Raw genomic sequence first — 24,948 nt, 5'->3', positions numbered from 1 at the left:
AAATTATCCTCACCTCATCCACTTTATCGTGGAGAGTCTGTCTGCTCTCATCTTACTTGTAGAAAACCAGCCAAAGAACCTGCGGCAAGTGTAAAGACATCACCATGTGATCACTCTGGCCCTGCGCGGTGCGCGTCCAGCGTGATCATGTGGTGACGTCCTGATGTCACTGCGCATGGCCACAAGCTTCACTCTTGCCGCAGGTCCTTTGGTGGGTTTTCTTCAATCAAGACAGAAGCGTATGGCCTCTCTACGATCAAGTGGATGAGGTGAGTACAATTTTTTTTATTTTCAGCTACCATTTTAGGAAAAAAGAAATTGTTACCATTAAGCACATGGAAATTCAGATTCGTGAAGAATCAATTTTTTCCTAAACTTTGAATCGATTTCCACTTTGCATGCTTCAATTCGCTGAACACTAGTCGTAACCCCTGGGTATGAGCAGTGTATAATGTGATAGAAAAGTAAATCAATCCAGCAAAAGAGGCAATATGGATAATCACAATACATTAGTAAGTGACTTGTATTAACTTTCTCTACATGATAAATGCCATTTGCTGAAGTGAGACAATCCCTTTGTGGACCCCATACACATTAGTAGATTATTAGCCAAAACCAGCTGAGAACTGCAGGTATGGCCTAAACTCTTAGGTGTATGTGGAGCTCCTCATTCTTCCCCGACATATGATGTTGTGGAGAGAAAGATGTAAGAAAGAAGTAATTAATAAGAAGCAAATAACTATGATAACCTAGTATTAATTACTGCATGTAATGATAATTAAGAGAAACAGCCATGTAGCCTATCTGGCTGATATAGGACACAGGCAATTAGGACTACCAAGCTGTACAGTAGACCATCTTTAGCATAAGATAATGTTACAGCCTCAAGTACACATGTTTTGCTTATCTGCTTAATTGCTGATTGTTTGAACCATTACACAGTCTGGAGAAATGCTAATTGTGCTGTAAAGGACCCAGCCACCCCAGTTACCTGCTCCAGGACCTGTCTGAACTCTTATTCATAATTACAGCATGCATTGCAAATAAATAGACAACTGTGTAGACCAGATGAGGCGGGGGTTAAGCCCTGTGTACATGTAACAGGCTACTCATTGTTACAAAATGTGCGTATACCGTATTTTATTATCATCAAGCCAAGGTGAAATGCATTTGTAACATGTTTAAATACATGATATTCTTAATATAATTGTTTAATAGACCCATAGCTTGGTGGACTTCAATGGAAGTTAAGGATATAAGACGTATTTAGTTGGATTATTTATTAGATCACTGGATTTAAAGTCATTTATTAAAGTTTTAATGTAAGGCTTCCCAGTCTACCACACCTGAGGAGAGTTCTTGTGATACTCTTTAGCGCCTTTGTCTGTTGGACTTATGATGAGGAAATCACTTCAACTTAAGAACAAAATTTTTGCATTCTGTATGGAAGAATGTTCTTACATCATTGAAAGTGTTCATGTTTCTCCTATGTTGTTTTGCTTAAACAATGTCAAAGGATTATAGCCAGTCTCTTGGATGGAAAATAAGTGCATCATATCATTACGTTGCCACTCCTTAATGGCCTGTGACTGGTTAAACTGATATAAATCAGAGTGTAGAGATTTAGCACTACTTCTAGGGGAGGAAAACTACATCATATGGCATGTTTTGGAACATGCTATGAATTTTTCTTATAGAAGCATTGAGAATCACTGAGAAAAAGCTTCTACCTGTTTCTACATAAAATTAAAGTTGTACAAGCAGGGCACTTTGGTTCCTACGGGGCTGGACAAAATGTTGAAAATAATTGTGTAGCCATGATCATATGGACCCATAAGGAGAATGATGTAAGGATCTTTTCATAGAAGATCTCTGAACTAGAGATAAGTGAATCACCTAAAATTCGTTTTGGTCCAATTAATCTGAAGTGGCCAGGAGATTGGATTTGGGTACAAATAAATTCTACTTGAATGTGCTTTAAATGTCTATAGCAGGAATTAGTAACCTTCGGCACTCCAGCTGTTGTGAAACTACAATTCCCAGCATGCTCCATTTATTTCTGTGAGAGTTCTGAGAAGAGCAGAGGAAGTATGCGTGCTGGGAGTAGTAGTTTCACAACAACTGGGGTGCCGGAGGTTGCCTACCCCTGACCTATAGGATCTTCCTTCTCTCTTTCTCTCTCTCCTCTGAATTTTTTTTCCATATGAATGTGAATTTGGATGCTACTGACTCAAAAATTTGGGTTGAATTTAGATTCAATTTAGAATTTAGACGAATCAATTCACTCATCTCTATTCTGAAATAATTGTCTAAGGCCTCTTTCACACTTGCGTTGTCCGGATCCGGCGTGTACTCCACTTGCCGGAATTACACGCCGGATCCGGAAAAACGCAAGTGTACTGAAATCATTCAAAAAGTCTTCAAAATGCTTTCAGTGTTACTATGGCACCCAGGACGCTATTAAAGTCCTGGTTGCCATAGTAGGAGCGGGGAGCGGGGGAGCGGTAAACTTACAGTCCGCGCGGCTCCCGGGGCGCTCCAGAGTGACGTCAGAGTGACGTGCCATGCGATCACGTGATCCATGCGCTTGGGGCGCCCTGAGGTTACTCTGGAGCGCCCCGGGAGCCGCACGGATGGTAAGTATGCTGCTCCCCCGCTCCCCGCTACACTTTACCATGGCTGCCAGGACTTTAGCGTCCCGGCAGCCATGGTAACCACTCTAAAAAAGCTAAACGTCGGATCCAGCAATGTGCCGAAACGACGTTTAGCTTAAGGCCGGATCCGGATCAATGCCTTTCAATGGGCATTCATTCCGGATCCGGCCTTGCGGCAAGTCTTCAGGATTTTTGGCCGGAGCAAAAAGCGCAGCATGCTGCGGTATTTTCTCTGGCCAAAAAACGTTCCGTTCCGGAACTGAAGACATCCTGATGCATCCTGAACGGATTTCACTCCATTCAGAATGCATAGGGATAATCCTGATCAGGATTCTTCCGGCATAGAGCCCCGACGACGGAACTCTATGCCGGAAGACAAGAACGCAGGTGTGAAAGAGCCCTAAGTAATAAAACACATTTTAGAATATATCCTATTTTTTAAAAACTCCTAAAAATGCCTGTATCATTGATGTAATCACATATTCACATATTAGATGCTATCATCCAGGGTCACAAATGAAGAAGTGCAAAAAGACTCTGTAAATTGAAAAAAAAAAAATTGTAAAGAAAGGTTGATCGGACATATTGGCAAATGTAACTTTTCATTCATAATGTCCATACAGTCTTTGTGTCCAGCGATAGCTGATTTCTGAGTTTATTTTTTTTTATCTATTGATGTATCTGTGTAGTACAGGGGGTTAACAGCTCCTGCAGTTCTTTGGCACTAAGGACTAGCTGTGACTGAAGTAGTGACTAGTGTTGTGTGAATTGAAGTTAACAAAGTGGAATTTGATGTGAATTTTAGGAAAAATTCGATTTGCCACAAATCCGAATTTCTTAGTACTTCGTGGTAACTAACCAATTTTTCTTGAAATTGTGGTAAAAAACATACGTCATCCTTTTGATCACAAAGAGGCAATCATGACCATCTTGACTGTAGAAAACGTCCCAATTCTCGCTCGCACTGGGGTGTGATGATGTCACTGCGTCCACCCAATGTGATGACGTGGTGACTAGAGTTGAGAGGACACCTGGAGCGGGACCCGAACTTGACCTCGAACCCAAAACCCATTGAAGTCAATGGAGATCCAAACTTTGGAGCACTAAAATGGCTCTAAAAAAAGTCATGGAAAGGGTTAGAGGGCTGCAAAAGGCAGCAAAATGTGATTAAGAGCATGGCAAGTGCTCTGCAAACAAATAAGGATAGGGAAATGACTTCAAATAACATGAAATACGTAAAAATAAAAAATAATAATCTTGATCTAGGAGGAGGAGGTCCATATGGAGTAGGAGGTTGAGGAGGCGGTGGATGTGGCGGTGTAGGTGGAAGCGGCTGTGGAGGAGGAGGAGGTAGCCAACACTGTTTTTTGTTTTTTTGTTCAAATTTGGGTAGAGCCCAAAACATTGGGAAATATAAAAAATAAAACAAAGAAAAAGTGCGCTGGAGTACAACAATGGCTGGGTGAGGCCAGTATACATGTCTATTCTGCACAAGGTACGGACAAGTCCTGTGGGATCCGTGCCTGGTTCATTTTAATGAACGTGAGCTTGTCCACATTGGCTGTGGACAGGCGGCTGCGCTTGTCTGTGATAACCCCCTCCTGCCGTGCTAAAAAAGCGTTCAGACAATACACTGGCTGCAGGGCAGGCCAGCATCTCCAAGGCATAACGGTCAAGCTCAGGCCATGTGCCCAATTTGGAGACCCAGAATTTGAAGGGAGCAGACCCATTAGTCAGTACGTGTAGGTATGTGCACACATATTGCTCTACCATGTCGCACGTCCCAGTGACGTCCACGATCCAATAGGATATCTTCCCTATCAACTTTCAATGTTCTTTTATGCGCCTACCATGATGATCATGGGTAACTGGGAATCAGGGCAAATACCCACTCCTGACTCGGGGAGGTAGTGATGATAAATAACAATACAGGACTCTTAAGATGCCCTGTTATTGGAATGATTCATAAAAAAAATCACAGGAAATGTCACTGCGGTATTTTGGATTAGGAAACGTTAGACAGGCCCTGCTGCCTTCTAGATAACTTTTGCCAGATCGCACGTCGCCGTAAAGTCCACGATCCAATTGGATATCTTCTCTATCAACTTTCAATGTTCTTTTATGCGCCTACCATGGTGATCACGGGTAACGGGGAATCAGGGTTCCATGCCGGAGAGGGAGCGTAAGAAAGGGATAATACCACATCCAAGGGAGGTCAATGGCTGAAATATGATCGGGCGGAAATGCGGGACAAGTTATTAAAGCGGAAGAATCGATTTAAGACGAATTTAGTCCCTGTCACCTATGCAGAGCAGGTGTTTTTCAACTGCAAAAATGAGTTAATGTCACCCACCAATGGAACAGACGATTTTTTTAAATTTCGGTCCCTGTCAACTATGCAGCGCAGGGGTTTATTCACGGCAAAACTGGGTTCATGTCACCCATCAATTGAACAGACGATTTTACAAAAATTAGGTCCCTGTCATCTATGCAGAGCAGGAGTTTGTATATAGCAAAAATGGTAAAATGCCACCTGAGAATGTAACAGACGATTTTTTGAAATTTAGGTCCCTGTCACCTATGCAGAGAAGGGGTTTATTCATGGAAAAATTGTAAATTGTCACCCAAAAATGTAACAGACGCTTTTGCACCCTGCTCCCTTGTTGGCTGTGCTGGTGCCTCTGTGCGACCACCGCCTCTTCCTGCACATGTCACTCGCATTACCTTGATTCCATGTGGAGTCTAGTACCCCATCATCCTCCACATAATCTTCGACCCACTCTTTACCCCTGCCCTTCTTGTCAGTCTGCAGACTGCAGAAAGCCACAGCAGTTGGCACCTGTGTTTCGTCATCTTTAGAGACGTGCTGCAGTGGTCTTCCCATGTCCTCATCCTGAAACATAAGTGGTTGGGCATCAGTGAACTTAATCTCTTCCACTTCTGGGGCAGGGATATGTGGATGGCAGAGTCATCAAAAAGCATAAGAGACTGCTACATGACTTGGGGCTCAGGCTGCTTGCCTGATTTGCAAGGGGATGAGTTAAAAGAGAGATGGCCATGGGCTGTAGGTGCCAACTCTGATCTTTGAGCAGGGGACTGGGTGGGAGACAATGTGAAGGAACTGGACGCACTGTTAGCCACCCAATCTACTATCGCCTGTACTTGTTCTGGCCTCACCATTCGTACTGTCCTAAATGCAGTGTAGGGTGCAAATTTACTTTCTAGCGCAAAAGAGGGATGGGGAATGAGAATTTGTCACCCAACAATGTAACAGACGCATTTGTGAAAATTATTTCAATGTCCGCTATGTAGATCAGGGGTATATCACAGCCAAAAATTGGTGAATGTCACCCAACAATGTAACAGACGAATTACTGAAATGTATTTTCCTGTCCACAGTGTAGAGCAGGGGTATATCAAAGACAAAAATTGGTGAATGTCACCCAACAATGTAACAGACAAATTAGTGACATGCATTTCCGTGTCCACTAGGTAGAGCAGGGGTATATCACAGCCAAAAATTGGTAAATGTCACCCAACAAGTAACAGACGAATTAGTGAATTGTATTTTCCTGTCCACAATGTAGAGCAGGGGTATATCACAGCCAAAAATTGGTGAATATGACATAACAATGTAACAGACAAATTACTGAAAGGTATTTTCCTGTGCAAAATCTAGAGCAGGGGTATATTAAAGCCAGAAATTGGTGAATGTCACCCAACAATGTAACAGACGCATTTGTGAAAATTATTTCAATGTCCGCTATGTAGATCAGGGGTATATCACAGCCAAAAATTGGTGAATGTCACCCAACAATGTAAGAGACGAATTACTGAAATGTATTTTCCTGTCCACAGTGTAGAGCAGGGGTATATCAAAGCCAAAAATTGGTGAATGCCACCCAACAGTGTAACAGACAAATTAGTGACATGCATTTCCGTGTCCACTAGGTAGAGCAGGGGTATATCACAGCCAAAAATTGGTAAATGTCACCCAACAAGTAACAGACGAATTAGTGAATTGTATTTTCCTGTCCACAATGTAGAGCAGGGGTATATCACAGCCAAAAATTGGTGAATGTGACATAACAATGTAACAGACAAATTACTGAAAGGTATTTTCCTGTGCAAAATCTAGAGCAGGGGTATATTAAAGCCAGAAATTGGTGAATGTCACCCAACAATGCAACAGACGAATTAGTAAAATGTATTTTCTTGTCCACAATGTAGAGCAGGGGTATATCACAGCCAAAAATTGGTGGATGTCACACGACAATGTAACAGATGAATTACTGAAATGTATTTCCCTGTCCGCTATGTAGAGCAGGGGTATATCACAGTCAAAAATTGGTGAATGTCACCCAACAATGTAACAGACGAATTAGTGAAATGTATTTTCCTGTCCACAATGGAGAACAGAGGTATATTACAGCCAAAAATTGTTGAATGTCACCCAACAATGCAACAGGCGAATTAGTAAAATGTATTTTCCTGTCCACAATGTAGAGCAGGGTATATCACAGCCAAAAATTGGTTAATGTCAGCTAACAATGTAACAGACGAATTCATGGAATGTATTTTCCTGTCCACAATATAGAGCAGGGGTATATCACAGCCAAAAATTGGTGAATGTCACCCAACAATGTAACAGGAAAATTAGTGACATGAATTTCCCTGTCCATTATGTAAAGCAGGGGTATATCACAGCCAAAAATGGGTGAATGTCACACAACAATGCAATAGACGAATTAGTGAAATGTATTTTCTTGTCCACAATGCAGAGCAGGGGTATATCACAGCCAAAATTGGTGAATGTCACACAGCAATATAACAGACAAATTAATTAAATGTATTCCCCTGTCCACAATGTAGTGCAGGGGTATATCAAAGCCAAAATTTGGTGAATGTCACCCAACAATGTAACAGACGAATTAGTGAAATGAATTTCCCTGTCCACTATGTAGAGCAGGGGTATATCACAGCCAAAAAAGGGTGAATGTCACCCAACAATGTAACAGACGAATTAGTGACATGTATTTTCCTGTCCACTACGTAGAGCAGGGGTATATCACAGCCAAAAATTGGTGAATGTCACACAACAATGTAACAGACAAATTACTGAAATGTATTTTCCTGTTCACAATGTAAAGCAGGAGTATATCACAGCCAAAAATTTGTAAATGTCACACAACAATGTAACAGACGAATTAGTGAAATTTATTTCCCTGTCCACTATGTAGAGCAGGGGTATATCACAGCCAAAAATGGGGAAATGTCCCCCAACAATGTAACATACGAATTAGTGAAATGTATTTTCCTGTCCACAATGTAGAGCTGACAGTCAAGCAGGGTGAGAACGCCAAAAGCGCGCACAGATGGGCAACACTTTCTGCAGCAGCTCTGACATATTGGGGTAATTTTTCAGGAATTTATGCACCACCAAATTCAGTATATGTGCCAGGCAAGGGATGTGCGTCAAACCGGCTAGGCCCAGAACTACTACGAGATTTTGTCCATTATCACACACCACCAGGCCGGGCTTGAGGCTCACTGGCACCAACCACTTATCGGTCTGTTGTTCCATGCCTGTCCACAGCTCCTGCACGGTGTGGGGTTTGTCCCCCAAACAGATAAGTTTTAAAACTGCCTGCTGTCGTTTACCCCTGGCTGTGCTGAAGTTGGTGGTGAAGGTGTTACGCTGACCAGATGAGGAGGCGGTAGAGGATGAGGATGTGGAGTAGGAGGAGGAAGCAACAGGAGGCAAAGAGAAAAGAGAAACGCCCTGAAATCCTCAGGGGTAGAAGGACATGCACCAAACTGCTATCCGCCTAAGGCCCAGCCGCCACTGCATTTACCCAGTGTGCTGTTAGGGAGATTTAACGTCCCTGATCATGCTTACTGGTCCACGCATCCGTAGTTAGGTGGACCTTGCCACAGATGGCGTTGCGCAGTGCACACTTGATTTTGTCCCGCACTTGGTTGTGCAGGGAAGGGATGGCTCACCTGGAAAAGTAATGGCGGCTGGGCCCAACGTACTGTGGGACAGCCACCGCCATCAAATTCTTAAAACTGTCCGTGTCCACCAGACGGAGTGACAGCATTTCAAAGGCCAGGAATTTGGAAATGCTGACATTCAGGGCCAGGGATCACCGGTGGGTATCGGGGTACTTCCTCTTTCGCTCCAGTGTTTGGGAGATAGACAGCTGAATGCTTCCATGGGACATTGTGGAGATGTTTGGTGACCTAGGTGGTGGCATTGCTGGCACATGCTCTGTTTTCAGGGTGGCAGGTGCCATTGTCACTCCAGAGGGGGATGAAGAGGCAGAGACTGCAGCACAAGAGGAAGAATGAGGAGCCAGAGACCTTTCTTGGTTTTTGAGGTGTCTACTCCACTGCAGCTCATGCTTTGCACTTAGATGCCTGGTCATGCAGGTTGTGCTCAGGTTCAGAACGTTTATGCCTCGCTTCAGGCTCTGAATGCATAGCGTGCAAACCACTCGTGTCTTGTCGTCAGCACATTGTCTGAAGAACTGCCACGCCAGGGAACTCCTTGGAGCTGGCTTTGGTGTGCTCGGTCCCTTGGTGCGGTGGGCAGTAGCAGGCATACTGTCTAAGGGACGGCTGCTCCGCTTTTGCACCCTGCTCGCTCTTTTGCTGTGCTGGTGGCTCTGTGTGACCACCACCTCTTCCTTCGTAATACACAGGTCACTCCCATGATCTTGATTCCATGTGGGGTTGAGGACCTCATCATCCTCCACATCATCTTCCACCCAGTCTTCACCCCTGCCCTCCTTGTCCGTCCGCACACTTTCGTCATCATCCGAAGCGTGCTGCGGTGGTCCTCCCATTTATTTATCCTGAAACATAAGTGGTTGGGCATCGGTGCACTCAATCGGTGCACTCAATCTCTTCTACTTCTGGGGCTGGGTTATGGGATGCTAGCAGGGTCTTTAAAAAGCAGAAGAGACTGCTGCATGACTTGGGGCTCAGACTGCTTGGCTGATTTTCAAGGGGGTGAGGTGAAAGACTGATAGCCATGGGCTGCAGGTGCCAACTCTGATATTTCAGCAAGGGACTGGGTGGGAGACAATGTGAAGAAACTGGAGGCACTGTCAGCCATCCAATCTACTATCGCCTGTACTTGTTCTGGCCTCACCATTCTGTCACCTACTCACACCTGAGGAAGGTGTTTCACTTGTGCGTGTAGCTGGCACAGATCGACCACGTCCTCTCCCTGCAACAGGAGCTCCAACAACACCTGCAGCACCACTACCAGGGCCACGTCCCTTATTTGACGCTCTACTCATTCTTTGCGTTCACCCACCAAACTTAAAGATTGTTTATGTCAGACGACAAGGTCACTGCCAATAGTCAACAATTAAGTTCACTGACAGTAAGGCTGTGCCGGTGTCATAAAGAGAGTAGTAGTATTTAAGGCTGTGGCGGTGTCATAAAGAGAGTAGTAGTATTTAACGCTTATATTGGACTGTCAGAAATGCAGCAAAGGCCGCAAATGTAGTATCTAGCACAAAATGGGTGTTTTTATAAAACCACAATATAACAGCAGTATTTAACACTTGTATCGGACTGTCAAAAATGCAGCAAAGGCCGCAAATGTAGTATATAGCACAAAAAGGGTGTCTTTTTTTAAACCACAATATAACAGCAGTATTTAATGTTTTTTGGGGACTGTCAGAAATACAGCAAAGGCCGCAAATGTAGTATCTAGCACAAAAAGGGTGTTGTTTTCAAACAAAAATATAACAGCAGTATTTAACGGTTGTATTGGACTGTCAGAAATGCAGCAAAGGCTGCAAATATAGTATCTAGCACAAAATGGTTGTTTTTTTCAAACAATAATTTAACAGCAGTATTTAAAGCTTGTATTGGACTATCAGAAATGCAGCAAAGGCCACAAATGTAGTATCTAGCACAAAATGGGTGTTTTTTTAAAACCACAATATAACAGAAGTATTTAACGGCTGTATTGGACTTTCAGAAATGCAGCAAAGGCAGCAAATGTAGTATCTAGCACAAAATGGGTGTTTGTTTCAAACAAAAATATAACAGCAGTATTTAATGCTTATATTGGACTGTCAGAAATGCAGCGCAGGCCGCAAATTTTGCATCTAGCACAAAAAGTGTGTTTTTTTAAAAGCACAATATAGCAACAAGAATTAAATGGCTGTATTGGACTGTCACAAATGCAGGAAAGGCTGCAAATGTAGTATCTAGCACTAAAAGGGTGTTTTTTTCAAACCACAATATAACAGCAGTATTTAACGATTGTATTGGACTGTCAGAAATGCAACGCAGGCCGCAAATGTACTTTATGGAAAACAAAATATGATTCTTTTCACCCACAGTGAAACAGATGGATTTACTGATTCGATTTCACTATTAGATCTGCAATGCAGGCCGCAAAGGTACTTTATAAAAAAAAAAAAAGATTTTTTCACCCACAATTAAACAGATGAATTTAACTGATTTTCTTTCACTATCACAAATGCAGTGCAGGGCGCAAGTGTACTTTTTAGCAAAAAAATAATAATTCATTTTCCCCTCAAGAATCTAACAGATGAATTTACTGATTTACTTGATTACACTCACATACTGTATGCAGCACAGGGGTTCTTTACAGAATTTTTTTTTTAATATGTCACCCCCTGGGTCCCTGTTCTCACAGACGGATTACCTATATTACTTTCCCTTCCCCTGGTACATATGCAGTACAGGTGCACTTAAAAAATGGGTATATGTTGCCCACTGAACTAAAAGAACAGGATAAAATTATTATTGTCCCTGGCACATATGCAGTGCAGGTGCACTGAACTTGCACAAAATGGCCGCCGGCGCCCACCTTACTAGCAGACGGATAAAACGTATTTTTCTGTGTCACTTGGCTCAGGGCAGGGTACAGAAAGAGTTAACAACAAGTTCTTATATCAGATAGATTCTTTCCTATTCTCTCCCTCACAGCAGCAGCATCCTATCCCTACACTAGTAAGAGCAGAGTGACGTGCAGCGCTACGTGACTCCAGCTTATATAGAGGCTGGGTCACATGCTGCACTGGCCAATCACAGCTATGCCCTGCAGCCTTTCAAAAAGCGCTGAAAACTGAACTCGAACCAGAACTTTGACTGAAATGTTCGGGTCTGAGGTAAAAAAAAAACGATCGAAATCGGTACGAACCCGAATGTTACAGTTCGGGTTCGCTCAACCCTACTGGTGACGTCATCACATCAGCATGCAAGAACTGGCGCATTTTCTTTCATCAAGATGGCCACGATGGCCTTTTGGTGATAAAATGAATGAGGTAAGTTTGTATTTTTTGTTTTAACCCCTGATTAACCCCCTGGATCTCTGATAGGCTGAATGTGACTCTCATATGCCGCGATCAGCATTGAATGTGGCATCTGAGGGTTTAAATGACGAGGAGCGGCGCGATCTCCATTCCCTATCATTGCGCCTGCTCCATACAATGGAATGCGATTTGTTATGAAGTAATTTCTTATGAATCTAATTTTTTGTCGAAGTTCGTCGAAGCAGCCAAATCAAATTTTTGAAAACGTCACTCATCACTAATAGTGACCCAATTGACATGCAGGGAAGGAGAGGATGGGAGTAATGGTAGTGGATATGCTGGTGGTAGTAATACTCTCAATTCACAGTGGTAATCTCCACTCTGACACTCCCTAGGGCCATGCAGTGACTGGAGGGAGCACCCTTTCTTCCCTCAGGACACCCTCTGATATTGATTCCCCGCCTAGTGGTAGTTGGGGTGCTCTTAATGAAGTAAGTTTGGATGGATACAAGCCAGGGGTGCGAATGATGAAAAAAATGGGGCTAGTAGTACTTGCAGCAGCAAAATGGCACAGTTCCAATCTATGTGACAGCTCAATCTTCTCCCAATAGCAGTATATGGACAACAAAAATGATGATAATTGTAGTACTTCTCTCACTGAAGACACTTTTCAGTCTGTCAACAGAACCAAAGGCATGCAATAGGTTGCCTCTTTAACTCCTTTTGCAGTTCCTGGTCCGAGGGGTGCAGAACTAAAACATGGATGGCCAATCCTTGTGGTGTGTTGTTTTACAATATTGTCTTCTACAGCAGCAAAGTCAAATGCCACAGATGTGCACAGCACCTTGCTGTCTGAATCCAATGAACAGCCTCGGTAGGTTCTGGACCTTTTTATCTCCTTATCTAAGAGTTACTCTGGTAGTAGAGTAGTTTCCTTGGCAGCTGAAGTCTCAGAGACAGAGGTTCTCTGAACTTGGGTCTACGTAGCAGGAGCTTTCACAGACATGTCTTCCCTCTTGCACTGCTCAGACTACACTCACTAACTAACTCAGGGGCAGACCCAATCCATCTCCTGACAACCTAAGCAGTCAATTTGTTAACTAAGTGGTTGATACATGCTATTAAGTGCATATCTAATATATAATCTATAATAAAGCTAAGTGTATGTATGTGTGTATGTCCACTAAAGGAATCCGCACCGTCACATTTACAATCAGCTCTCTAGCATGTTCTGTTCCTGAGATATTCCCCAAAAATGCATTAGCAAATAGAAGCCCGATCACATGACCCTTATCAGCCAATAGAAGCTAACAGGCCCTTAGTCTCCACATACACACAGTTTTAAACCAGGTTTTCATAACAACCCAGCCATTTTTCTTCACTGTTGTAGGTCAGCTTTAAAGGGTCAGGGCGCTGTGCATGACACTGTTAAAGATGTGGAGTGTTGTGGAGGTCACAGTTAAGGGGGCAAAAGATGGACTTAAAAATCCCACCACCAAGTCCAGCTAAGCCACACCCGATCTGATTAGGCTACACCCCCTCCCACTCTGCAGTCGACGGGGATTCGAAAAATGAAGGTAGAAATAAACTTCTGTCAGCTGCAGGGGGGGAGGGTGACTTTCTCCCTGCAGCTCACGCTCAGACAGCACAGTGCTGCTGTCTGAGAGTGAGCTGTTCAAAAGGACATCCCTGTGTCCATCCAGGCCCTGCGCCGGACGAAGGACAGGGAGTCTGAAAGCCAGTGTTAAGGGGCAGATTGCTATAGAGGCCACTGTTAAGGGGACGGAGTGCTGTGGAAATCATTGTTAAGGAGATGGGGTACAGCGGAGGTCACTAATAAAGGGGCGGCCGCTGTGGCGTTCACTGTTAAAGTAGCGAGCTGCTGTGGAGGTTACTGTTAAGGGGCGGGATGCTGTGGAGGTAACTGTTAAAGGGGTGGGCTGCTGTAAAGGTCACTGTTAAAAGGGTGGGCCGCTGTGGAGGTCACTGTTAAGGGGGCAGGATGCTGTGGAGGTTACTGTTAAATGGGCGGGCTGCTGTGGTGGTCACTGTTAAGAGGGCGGGATGCTGTGGAGGTCTCTGTTAAGGGGGCAGGGAACAGTGAGGGTCACAGTTAAGGGGACGGTCTGCTATGGAGGTCACTGTTAAGGGGCGGGGTGCTGTACATGTCACTGTTAGGGGGGACGGGGTGTTGTGGAGGTCACATTTTAAGGAAACGTAGCTCTGTGGAGGTCACTATTAAGGGGGTGGGTTATTGTGGAAATCACTGTTAATGAGAAGGGGAGCTGTGGAGGTCACTAATAAAAGGGTGGCCGCTGTGGTTGTCACTGTTAAAGGGGAGGGTGCTGTGGATGTTACTGTTAAGGGAGCAGGGCACTGTGGAGGTCACTGTTAAATGGGGGTGGTTACTGTAGAAGTTACTTTTATAGTGGATACTGTCGATATCTTTTAACAACACATACAAACATTAAATGAAATAGATGAAATATACCCATGCAAATCCGGGTTATTCTGCTAGTACATTATAAATCAAAACACTTAACAAATCACAAAGTGGTTGTCCACTTCTTACTATTGATGACCTATCATCAGGACAGCTCATCAATATCAAATTGGTGAGGGCCAACTCCCGGAACCCTAGCTGATCAGCTGTTTGAAGAGAAAGCAGCAATCGTATGAGCGCTGTCTTCTCTGCTCTGTTTACCTGTCTGTTCAGTCTGTTCAACTGAATAGGATGGAGCCATCCCATAGAAGCGAATGGAGGCACCATAGTTGTAATTACACTGCGTGCCGCTGCAATTGCTGCGGCGAGCAGGCAAACAGAGCAGAGAAGACAGCTGATCAGCGGGGGTGCTTGGAGTCTGACCCCCACTGATCTGATATTGATGATCTATTCATTTTTTTTATTCAATAGGGGATGTCAAAATTATTTGGGTCACACCTGATGTCAGTCCCTCGCTGCCATGCCAATTCATTGACACTTCATAATTACATTTGCAGGGGACAAACCTGCCTCAATACCATGGTCACTAGTGGGTTAAATGGTCAGGATCAGAGTTATTACTAGGGATGAGTGAATCAACTTCGGATCGCTTAAAACTTCTTTTTAATACTGTACAGAGCAGGAGCTCCATACAGTTTTAGAATGTATTGACTCCGATGAGCTGAAGTTATTGCTTCACAAAGTTTTGAGAAACTTCCGGCAATAACTTCATAAATTAATTTGTACTGTAAAAAAACATTTCCCAAACTCGGGTTCGGTTCCAAGGTACCACTTGGAACCGAACCTGAGTTCGGAAAATGTTTTTTTTACAGTACAAATTAATTTATGAAGTTATTGCGCGAAGTCTCGCGAGACTTTGTGAAGCAATAACTTCAGCTCATCGGAGCCAATACATTCTAATACTGTATGGAGCTCCTGCTTCGTACAGTATTAGAAGGAAGTTTTATGTGAATTGACTTTGAATGTTTTGTCCGAAGTCGATTTGCTCATATCTAATTGTTACCAATTTCAGCCATTAGAATGGGATTGTCATTCAGTACTGGGCTCTTGTGCCCACGCAATCATCATGACGCAACTGTAGTTCATGGAGGATTAATACCCATGTTGTTTACTATGCCTACAACACTATGGGGAAATTTACTTTTACACAAGTCATAGTCCCATGTGCACTTTAACCGTTCCTGGTGTAAATTATACAAAATTGTTGGACCCTGTGGTGACCCCTCTCCTTTCCGCTAGGCCCCCCTACTTACTGTGTAAAGGTGGAAAGTCTTTCTACAGGCATAGCTTACAAAAATAAATTAGCAATTTTTTACACCAGAAAACAGGCACAAATCAACTGATAGATTCCCTCTATGTCCATGACCCTCCCCGCACCCAGTACATATTTAAAATGTTTAACATAATTAAATACTGGAGGTGATATTGTCTTCCATTGCAATATTTTATATTTGTTGAAAAATAAAGGGCAATTGCACAGTTCAAATGGGAGGGAATCAAAGTTGCTATTAAAACTAAGGGAGTTGTTTATCAGACTGGTGTAAAGTAGAACTGGCTTAATGCCCATAGCAACCAATCAGATTCCACCTTTCATTCGTCAAAGGAGCTATCCAAAATCAAAGGTGTAATCTGATTGGTTGCTATGGGCAACTAAGCCAGTTCTACTTTACACCAGTTTGATAAATGACACCGTAATTCATAAAAATATTTTATCCTTTCCCATTTTATTTTATCCAAAATATCATTTGTAGCAGAGCAGCATGGAGAAAAGTGTGTAATTACACCATCTTTGATAATATTTTGAATGGTTAGTTGAAATTATAGCCAAAAATAATACATATGTTGATGACTAACAGCATATGCGTAGCTGAACAAGCAAAATGACAGATGATCCAATAATGGACCCATCTCTATCCTCGCATAGCCCTAATTTCCTTAAAACCAACTACGCTTTCATCCCTCAAGAAGGTAATTGTTCACAAATTGCCCTCTACCTCACTGGCTCACTTAATATCCGGATACTTCCCATACAGAGGAGCATGTTAAGATGTATTTATTGTGTAAGGCTGGGTGCACATACAGCAGTTGTGTCCAGGCAACTTTGTATGTGCATTTACCGTACGTGTATGTGCTCTCAGTGCAAGGGTCTGATGTCTAAAAACTGCTACTGCAGCAGGCAGCGTTTTTCTGTCCAGCGGTATTTGTCATTACATGCGATGCAACTGACGAATTTGAAAAATGCAATAGAAAACTATGGAATCAGTTCTACCTACAGTTTCCCTCCGGTGTGTTTTGCACCACACCGTAGGAAAACTGAGCTAGTTTGCCGAATATATGAGAAGAAGGCCTAAAAATTTTGTATATTTTTAAAGAATGTTGCCCTCTCTTCCTGGAGAATTATGTGAAACTTTTGCCTAACATTGGTATTATATTTTAATCTAATGAAACTGCTCTGTATTATTTAACCTCTGAACTTTTCTCAGAACTTGCAAACATTGAAACACGGCCACCATCATCAACAGATTATTTCAAAGAGCTTGGCATTTGGAATACAAGCATATTAGTTTGGATAATTGAGAAGTTCAGAGCAAGCTTCTGATCTTATGTTTAGCAGATGGCTGAGATATCTAGCAGCTGGCATTGGAAGACCCTAAGGCACTGACTCTACTACCAGGATTAAGCTTTTTTCTTTATGAAGAGATCTTCACTGTTACTAGCTTGCCTAGCTTGAAAAAGATCGTCACCAGAAGACCAGTTTTTGAAATATGCTACTGTCTTCTAATATAAAGCTAGAAAGACTGTGGACATTAGTGGACGTAAGCATAAATCACTTTGTTTAATTGGTCTGGTTATAGCTTTCCATAACTAGGCCAAGGAAAGGACCTAATGGCCTTATGCAGCTTTCGAATGAAGATCCTTAGGCCCACCAGAGTGAACGCTCTTGAGGGCCCACCTTCATAGACTGCATAGGCCCCCTGTGCAGAAAAGTGAACATATTTTCAGAGTTTGTAGAGAGTGAGTTGCTTATCATAGAACTTCTTTCTAGGAAGTTCTTTGCAACACTCTGAAAGAATAATCCTAAAACATAACATTTAATAGTTTATGCTAATAAAATCCTAGATAATATGTGCGAAAAATATATATTGGGATGAACACGGTATCAAACCACTAATGGCAGTGGCCCATGGTCATTCCAGTATAATAGAGATAAATATTTAAAATGCACGGCGGCACTGAGTGGGTAACCAGTGTGTCCTACCGGTACCAAGGGAAGGTCGTCGGATGCTTCACCACACGATATTGTAGTAGTTGTTCATCCTGTATGGATAGCCGGATGAATCACAGGGGAGATAACAACCAGCTGACAGTCAAACACATGTGTGCAGGGTCCCTAAGGAAATCCCTATAACTGTCTATCCGGTAACCGGATACCGGGTTACCGGATAGACAGTTATAGGGATTTCCTTAGGGACCCTGCACACATGTGTTTGACTGTCAGCTGGTTGTTATCTCCCCTGTGATTCATCCGGCTATCCATACAGGATGAACAACTACTACAATATCGTGTGGTGAAGCATCCGACGACCTTCCCTTGGTACCGGTAGGACACACTGGTTACCCACTCAGTGCCGCCGTGCATTTTAAATATTTATCTCTATTATACTGGAATGACCATGGGCCACTGCCATTAGTGGTTTGATACCGTGTTCATCCCAATATATATTTTTCGCACATATTATCTAGGATTTTATTAGCATAAACTATTAAATGTTATGTTTTAGGATTATTCTTTCAGAGTGTTGCATGTATTCCGGATAATCTAGAGCGCAGATATACCCTGATCTGACCTCTTTGTTCCTCTCTATGATTTAGGAAGTTCTTTGACAATAGTTAAACAGGAATTTACATGCAATAAAGTAGACATTAGGATCTATTAGGGTTGTCTTGATAAGATGGTAAAGAACCCCCTCTCCTTCTGAGATCTTATTTTGGTGTTAGCTCCAAATAAAATTGTGCTCTGCTACATCTTAGTGGTCCTGTTTTATTAGGGCTTCTTTATTGTGTTAGAGCAATCAAAAACTTAGGTAAGGGGTCTTACTATACCTTCATATAGCTCCAATTTTATATGCAGGTATACCAATTTTCTTATAAAAAAATGTGATTTAAAAAATATATATATAATATACAGTAGTACAGGGGAATTCTCCTCTGGATATACATAGCACCACATGGGTTATCTTAGAGAAGGATGAGGATGCAACATTAAATGAAGTATCCCTGGATTGGATGCTGTATACTGAACACCTTTTCCCCTAGATCAAGCATGCTCAACCTGCAGCCCTCCAGCTGTTGCAAAACTACAACTCCCAGCATGCCTGAACAGCCTACAGCTATCAGCCTACAGCAGGGCATGGTGGGAGTTGTAGTTTCACAACAGCTAGAAGGCCGCACGTTCAGCATCCCTGCCCTAGATATAGAATATCACACAAATTTAAATAAGCTGCACCACTGTGTACAGCATGGTTTGCTATTGAGTAGTGTACTGTGGCCAAAAATGCACTCAGTTGTGTATGAAACCTTGATAAAAAACAAGTTCTCTCTGTCTTCCTTTTGATGAATAGAAACACGTGTAACACAGATCTCTATATAATGGAAAAAACCACAGCTAAAATTTGTTTTACAAGGATTGTGTGCAAATAATAAAAGAGAAGACCAAATCTGACTCCTGACATGATAGGCCTTTCTCAAGGTATAATGGAGAAAATGACTCAAGTTAGAATGGTTTGTTCTTACTAGTTCTTCACCTGTGGAATATACAGTTTTCATATAACCTGCACACCTACTGTAGGAGCATATGCTAGATACAGTTTTACTAGAAATGCGTATTAAAAGGTTTATCTATAGTAGACAACTTCTTACTCCATGCACTAAGGAGCCTATGTCACATATCCATAGTCTAGACCACATGACCAGATCTTCGCTCTACTAGCTACTCTGTATCACTTTATACAGGGAGTGCAGAATTATTAGGCAAATGAGTATTTTGACCACATCATCCTCTTTATGCATGTTGTCCTACTCCAAGGTGTATAGGCTCGAAAGCCTACTACCAATTAAGCATATTAGGTGATGTGCATCTCTGTAATGAGAAGGGGTGTGGTCTAATGACATCAACACCCTATATCAGGTGTGCATAATTATTAGGCAACTTCCTTTCTTTTGGCAAAATGGGTCAAAAGAAGGACTTGACAGGCTCAGAAAAGTCAAAAATAGTGAGATATCTTGCAGAGGGATGCAGCACTCTTAAAATTGCAAAGCTTCTGAAGCGTGATCATCGAACAATCAAGCGTTTCATTCAAAATAGTCAACAGGGTCGCAAGAAGCGTGTGGAAAAACCAAGGCGCAAAATAACTGCCCATGAACTGAGAAAAGTCAAGCGTGCAGCTGCCAAGATGCCACTTGCCACCAGTTTGGCCATATTTCAGAGCTGCAACATCACTGGAGTGCCCAAAAGCACAAGGTGTGCAATACTCAGAGACATGGCCAAGGTAAGAAAGGCTGAAAGACGACCAACACTGAACAAGACACACAAGCTGAAACGTCAAGACTGGGCCAAGAAATATCTCAAGACTGATTTTTCTAAGGTTTTATGGACTGATGAAATGAGAGTGAGTCTTGATGGGCCAGATGGATGGGCCCGTGGCTGGATTGGTAAAGGGCAGAGAGCTCCAGTCCGACTCAGACGCCAGCAAGGTGGAGTACTGGTTTGGGCTGGTATCATCAAAGATGAGCTTGTGGGGCCTTTTCGGGTTGAGGATGGAGTCAAGCTCAACTCCCAGTCCTACTGCCAGTTTCTGGAAGACACCTTCTTCAAGCAGTGGTACAGGAAGAAGTCTGCATCCTTCAAGAAAAACATGATTTTCATGCAGGACAATGCTCCATCACACGCGTCCAAGTACTCCACAGCGTGGCTGGCAAGAAAGGGTATAAAAGAAGAAAATCTAATGACATGGCCTCCTTGTTCACCTGATCTGAACCCCATTGAGAACCTGTGGTCCATCATCAAATGTGAGATTTACAAGGAGGGAAAACAGTACACCTCTCTGAACAGTGTCTGGGAGGCTGTGGTTGCTGCTGCACGCAATGTTGATGGTGAACAGATCAAAACACTGACAGAATCCGTGGACGGCAGGCTTTTGAGTGTCCTTGCAAAGAAAGGTGGCTATATTGGTCACTGATTTGTTTTTGTTTTGTTTTTGAATGTAAGAAATGTATATTTGTGAATGTTGAGATGTTATATTGGTTTCACTGGTAAAAATAAATAATTGAAATGGGTATATATTAGTTTTTTGTTAAGTTGCCTAATAATTATGCACAGTAATAGTCACCTGCACACACAGATATCCCCCTAAAATAGCTAAAACTAAAAACAAACTAAAAACTACTTCCAAAAATATTCAGCTTTGATATTAATGAGTTTTTGGGGTTCATTGAGAACATGGTTGTTGTTCAATAATAAAATTAATCCTCAGAAATACAACTTGCCTAATAATTCTGCACTCCCTGTATCTATGTTGCCTCAGAGACTGGCTGAATGACTGGTTCATGCAGGTCTATTAAGTTCCCTGTGCCAACACAAGAGGCTAGCTACTGGATAAAACTAGTACCATGTAGAACTTGAGTGTGAGATCACGTCATGAAAGCCATTGAAAGTTTCCTGCCATTTGTACTTTTTTTTTAATCAACCCTCCCATTTAAATTGTTAGTTGTTATGGGCAGAGCTCTTTCTCCTTTTGTCTCATTCCTAGTCTTTTTACTTGCTTGTTATGTCTCCAAAGGTCTGTTGAATATGCTGCCGATATGTAAATTATATTATTATTATTGTTAGTGTTGAGTAAATCGAAGCCAAATTAAAGGGGTTCTCCAGGAATTAAAAAAAAATGTAAATACTTAAACATTATTATTGTCGTCTCTGTACTTCATGTCTCTTTATAAACTAAATTACCCAGAGATTCAGCTAAAGTTCTTATCATCTGTATTCAGGATCATAATTCCTGACAAGTAGAGAGGAGGAGGAGGAGACAGCGCTTTACCTCAGTGTTGTAAAGAAACTTGTTCTCATGTGTAATCAAGACAGGTTTTGTGAGAACTAATGGGACAGCGGCCATTTTGTTTCCCCTGTTGATTGCTCCCCAGTCAAAACGAGCCATTATGAAAAATAAAAGGTATTTAAGATTATATTTATAATAAAGTAATAGTTAAGTATTTTCATTTTCTTAATTCCCGAAGAATCCCTTTAATTTACTTTGATAAAAAAGTTCAGGAAAAATTTGATTCACCGTGAATTTCACAGCAAATCTCCTTTCCTCACACCTCGTGGTAACAAATGTATTTTGCCTGAATTGCGGTAAAAAAATAAATACTCACCTCATTCTTTTGTGCAAAAAGAGGCCTTCGCAGCTATCTTAATTGCAGAAAGCGTGCAAACAATTACACAGGGTGACGTGATGTCTTCAATCAAGATGGCTGCGACAACCTTTCCATAATCAACTGGATAAGGTGAGTATTTTTGTTAACCTGATTAACCCCTGAAAGGCCTTATTTTCAACCCTTTCAGCCCCGGAAGTTTTTAATTTTTGCGCTTTTGTTATATATAACTTTTTTATTTTTCCATATACATAGCCGTATGAGAGCTTGCTTTTTGTGGGACAAGTTTCACTTTCTAATTCCACCATATAATAATGCATACGATGTAGTGGGGAGCTGGAAAAAAAATCAAAATAGTGTGAAATTCCAAATAGTGGGAAAAAACGCAATTCCGAAACAGTTTTATGGGTTTTGTTTTTACGTCGTTCCTTGTATGGTAAAATTTACCTGTTACTTTATTTATCCAGGTCAGTATGATAACGGCAATACCACATATGTTTTTCTTGTATTTTAATACTGGAAAAAAAACCTCAAAACTTTTTTTCTTTTCATCGCAATATTCTGTAAAACTTTTTGATCACTTGTTATTAATTTTTTGTGGGAAGGTTGAAATAACAAAAAATGTTGAATGGGCCATTTTGATTTTTTTTTTCCCATTTTGCCATTTGCTGTATGGGAAAAATATTTTTATATTTTAATAGTGCTTTTTCACATGCGGCAATACCCATGATTTGTATTTTTTTATTGTTTACTTTTTTTATTTACATTTTGGGGAAAGGGGGTGATTAGAATTTTTATACTTTTTAGATTTTTTATTTTCAAAAAATTTTTTTACATTACATTATTTATTATCAGGTTGTATCAGATTGTATCTTTGATTCAGTGAGGAGATTTAATCAAAGCTAGCAACACAGAAGTTTCAGAAGGGCTTCTTATTTCCTTCTTTCCCTTGCACTACTTTTTATAACAATCACCCAGCACCTTAGCTACCATGTTCTTCAAAGCTGCCACTAATTCTAACTGAGGTTATAAACCCCGATAAATACTGTATCATAGCTAAATGAATCAGTCTTTTATTCTTTCTTGTTTCTGAATGTAAAATATCCAAAACAAAATGTCAGTCTAAATAAAAGCTTTATTCTATAAATTCAGATTATTATTCAAAGCACATGTCTGCTTGGAAACTATACTAAGGTGCAACCCTGTCTACATCCAGCAAATCTAGTATGGTGATTTATGCTTCTAAAATCCGTTCTGATAGAGGTCCATGTTGTTCTCACTGGTAAGTATTAAGATTAATGATTCAGCAACCCGATTTATTCATGCTTTACTGCCCTGCTAGTTTTTTACGTCTACAATGAAATCATCCGATTTTTCTGCCAATATTTGGCAGTGATATTTCAGACATTAAAATGTCTTGCTTGAGAATCAGGAATTTCTGTAATAATTATTGGAATAGACAGGTACTTAGTTGGAGTAAATGCAATTTTGGAGCTTAATCTTCATCAGTTTCTAATTATTCCAGCTATGAGCTAATGTGACATGAGGTTTTCTACAGGTAGCATATTATTTTTTCTCTCTTTATTTTACAGCCAAAAATATCATTGTTCTCGGGACTTTAATGTGGATAAAACTCCCTGCAAATTGTCTAAATTCCTCATCTGAAAACAATAACGAAACAGAGACAATAATCATACATATTCCCCTTTGTAGAAATATCGATGAGTCTCAGTATGCATTCCTTTAATACAATAACTCAACTACTATGCACAATAAATGCAGAAATAATAAAAATGTGTAACAGAAAAAGTCCTTAAAGGGCCTTTTTTTAATTTTTTATATATATAGAGTATATATTTTACTTCATTAAGCAAACAGTAGTTTACATACAGTTGATTCACCGTGAATTTCACAGCAAATCTCCTTTCCTCACACCTCGTGGTAACAAATGTATTTTGCCTGAATTGCGGTAAAAAAATAAATACTCACCTCATTCTTTTGTGCAAAAAGAGGCCTTCGCAGCTATCTTAATTGCAGAAAGCGTGCAAACAATTACACAGGGTGACGTGATGTCTTCAATCAAGATGGCTGCGACAACCTTTCCATAATCAACTGGATAAGGTGAGTATTTTTGTTAACCTGATTAGGCCTGAAAGGCCTTATTTTCAACCCTTTCAGCCCCGGAAGTTTTTTATTTTTGCGCTTTTGTTATATATAACTTTTTTATTTTTCCATATACATAGCCGTATGAGAGCTTGCTTTTTGTGGGACAAGTTTCACTTTCTAATTCCACCATATAATAATGCATACGATGTAGTGGGGAGCTGGAAAAAAAAATCAAAATAGTGTGAAATTCCAAATAGTGGGAAAAAACGCTTACTCTTCATCAGTTTCTAATTATTCCAGCTATGAGCTAATGTGACATGAGGTTTTCTACAGGTAGCATATTATTTTTTCTCTCTTTATTTTACAGCCAAAAATATCATTGTCCTCCAGATAAAGGTAATAAAACATTTTAACATGGTCACAGGTAAGTCATATTTCTTATGAAAGAAAATTATTACATCTTCGGAACAAAGGATAATCTATATCTTTTTAAGGTCTGGTCTGAGGCGAGTTGGATGCAGGGGTCACAAGGATGGATAGATAGAGGGAGATATGGACATCTGGTCTATCTCAAGTAGATCTATTACGCATGTTGAGAGTGTTCAACTTCTAATATCCGAGGTCCGGACTCAGTTTACAAAACCTCTGTGTATTTTTGATTCATGGCATAATTTTGTAAAACTCTGGTATGTCGTCAATTCCCAAGAAGAGATTTCTTCAAATCTATAGATCTGGTCTACTTTAAGCTACCATTGTTCTAATGAAGGGACATCGGCAGAGAGCCAGTATTTTGGGTTGAGCAATCTAGCTGCTCATATTAGGTGTTTAAATAAGCCTAAATTAGTAGCTTGTTGATTTGGGGGGGTCAAGATTTAAGAGCGCTAGTTCAGGAGACGGGCGGAAGGCTGCACCACATATTTGATTGCATGTCTGAAATATTTGGTTCCACCAT

This window comes from Bufo gargarizans, chromosome 1 (genome assembly GCF_014858855.1).
Source record: "Bufo gargarizans isolate SCDJY-AF-19 chromosome 1, ASM1485885v1, whole genome shotgun sequence".
NCBI lineage: Eukaryota > Metazoa > Chordata > Amphibia > Anura > Bufonidae > Bufo > Bufo gargarizans.
The sequence above is the reverse complement of the archived record's forward strand: the minus strand, read 5'-3'. Positions refer to the sequence as shown.